At 38.8% G+C, this 2,833-nt stretch overlaps 1 long non-coding RNA gene across 2 annotated transcripts; it reads left to right on the top strand.

Annotated features, from left to right (window-relative positions):
* The first annotated feature begins 587 nt into the window (after positions 1–587).
* On the top strand, positions 588–2,203 carry LOC127085249 (uncharacterized). Of its 2 annotated transcripts, none has more exons than XR_007789047.1 (3): positions 588–1,277; positions 1,471–1,690; positions 1,783–2,203. It is a non-coding gene; the product is annotated as an uncharacterized LOC127085249 (long non-coding RNA). The 2 variants fall into 2 exon arrangements; XR_007789046.1 differs by having other exon boundaries at positions 1,466–1,690.
* The last annotated feature ends 630 nt before the right edge of the window (positions 2,204–2,833 follow it).

Below are 2,833 nucleotides of genomic sequence, written 5' to 3'. Positions count from 1 at the left end.
TCTGTTTCAGTTTGGAATTGTCGTGAATAATTTAGAAGTTTGTGACAGTTGTGGGGTTCTGTTATTTCGGTTATGTGATGAGGTTGTTCACAGTTACAGGGTGTAGAGAGGATTAGAGGAGGGTTCAATGGGTTCTGAAGTGAGGGTTCTGGTTTTGGAATTGGAAGAGGAAGCGAAATGAAATTTGTTGTGATTTGGAGGAGTGAGTTTGTTGGGATTCTTGAAGATTGAATTTGGATTTTGTATTTGAAGATTTTGTTGATTGCAAGTTCGATTCTCTTTGGATTGAAGGTTGGTTGGTTGGAAGTTTTTTTCAGTGTACACTGCAACATGGCCTAATGCAGCTAATGGAGTTTGCTCGGCGTATCCAATTCGCAATTTCGACTGTAGCAAACGGATTATGTATAGAGGTTCACAGTCAATTGCAGCTACAGGAAGTGACTTTATATGATTCTGTCTTTTCCAGATTCCTTTGCAATAAGATGAAATGTGCTGAACACCTTTTTATAGTCAAAGGTACGGGCTTCCGCATCATAGACTGTGACGATCTGCTAGCTTTCGTAACTAAGCCCAAGTCACCTTTTCCTTGTACTGATTCTCAATCTGCTTTTCGGTCCTTCCATACGCCTCAGCAAGCGCCTTAATAATAGAAGCATCGCCAATTCCCAATTCTAACCCTGCATGAGCTGGAGCAATTCTGTTTGCAGATAAATAAACAACTGAAACAAGATCCTCAGGTGCGACGTGTATAACAGTCCTCAGCAGATTGTACACAATGTCAGTCATCACAATCCTCCCACTCTCAGCGTCAATCATGTCAAACGCCAAAGAGAGTAACAAAAACGGCACAGGTTTATCTTTCTTCCAGCAAGCAACTTCACTTGGAGCGAAACTCGACGGTTTCTTCTTCAGCTGCGGAACTCGTTCCTTCAATTTAGAGATCAAGTCCTTAGGAGAAGATGAAGTGTTACGGATCTTACTCGGCGGTTCTTCCTGAACAGTTTCATTAGGCTGCTTAACGGTTTCAATGGTTTCTAAGGTTTTGACGTTGCTATTAGGGTTTTGAGCGGGTGCGGAGAGTGTGGATTGAGAAATTGAAAGGGATTATTGCAGAAGTTGTTAGAGAAACCGTTATGAAATCGGTTAGGTTCAAATTTTGTTCAAATTGTTTGTTATCAGTTAGGAAGTGATTATTTCTGTTATCAAACTTGCAGGGTAATTTATTGGAGAAAAAAAATGGAGGTTTTGAAGTGAAGGTGTATTAGAGGGAAGTGAAGGTGTGTTACAGCAGAATCCTCTTCTTTTTTGAAAAAGCGCCCCCTTTTATCAGTTAGAAGTTGTTATGTATGTCGATTCTGTTAGGTTCTTGAGGCAGGTTCTTGAAGAGAGTTTTGTGCTGGTTTTTTGTTATGGGCATTGGGGATGAAGTTTTGTTTGGACTAACATTTCAAAGTTATTTACGCAGGGCAGTTTCGATTGGTTGACCATGGAATCTTGCTGGCTTTTGGCTTGGATTATGCAGGTGCCGCTTTGCTGCTATTGTTTTGGCTGCAGCTGGCTGGTCGTTTGCAGTTCCCGCGGTTACCGGCGTCTATTGCTTAATCTTCATTTTGCAGGTTATGGATTCCGGTGCTACAGGTCCTGAACTGATATTCCTTAAAGGTCCGATTATGCTTCCTCAATTATGATGGTGAGACATATCTGAGATGTTAAACTCTTGATGACTGGTTTGGACTATGAGGTCAGCATAGTTGATAATTGTTTTCCTCTTATTCGTGACAGGTAGTGGAAATTATTGCTCCTAATTACACTCGATTCCCTGCTCGATAAACCAAGAATGCTTCAATTCCTTCAGGTTTTCTTGGTAGCTACCGTTTGGATGATAGCTTCGCGGTTCTCTCGGTCTTGCTGAAGGATCCTGGCACTGATTTAGCACTTGTAGCTTATGCCCTCTTCATTTCATTTCATCAGGATGTATAGTAACTCCTTGGCTTATGTAAATCACTACTAGTTTAATGTTTGCATCATTTATGTAATGGTTGGATGCATGGTGGGAACATAATTTATATATGGAATTGGGATGTGATTGTTTTGGCAAGGTGATTGTAATTTGAACTGTCAATTGAAACGCTTAGATTTGGATACACTTGTGCATGATTGAAACGAAGTTTTGGATTAATGTATTGTGAATGGATTTTGACAATTAGTTCTAACAATGGGCTTGGGAAATATATTATAAATGGATTAAAAAAAGCGAGGTAATAGAATTTGCATATGGGCTTGATTGGGTTATGTAAAATGTAAATGGACTTGAATGGATGATTGGTTTTGAAAAATTGGATATGGAATTTGTTTTAAATGGTTAATGGATTGTGAAAAAAGAAAAATGGACAAATGGGCTTAACAAAGAAGAAAAAGTGAATCGGCTTAAGAACTTGAACATGCTAAATGGGTTATCGTTGAAATCAAACCAAATTTAAATTCTAATGATGGAAATAAAATGTCAAGATCAATTTGAAACAATGATGAAATGATCGTTGATGTTTATGCCAGATGTCATGGTTAAGTATGATAAGTTGACTTTGGTCAACTGGTTGACCAAAAGGTCAATAGTTGACCAGAAATCAACTGATACAAAGGATGACGAAATGAACCTCTTTGATTAAAATACATGTTCAAAATAGAACCATGAACCAATTAGAACCAATGTATTTGGATCAATGAAGCTTAAAGAATGGAGTGACTTGAGTCCAATGAGATGCAGTGGAATATGAATGTGAGCCGCGTGAAACCAGCCAACACAAGCTATGTATTAAGCTTTAGAAGCCCAGTT

The sequence above is a fragment of the Lathyrus oleraceus genome, chromosome 5, assembly GCF_024323335.1.
Source record: "Lathyrus oleraceus cultivar Zhongwan6 chromosome 5, CAAS_Psat_ZW6_1.0, whole genome shotgun sequence".
NCBI classification, from domain to species: Eukaryota; Viridiplantae; Streptophyta; class Magnoliopsida; order Fabales; family Fabaceae; genus Lathyrus; species Lathyrus oleraceus.
The sequence above is the reverse complement of the archived record's forward strand: the minus strand, read 5'-3'. Positions and strand labels throughout refer to the sequence as shown.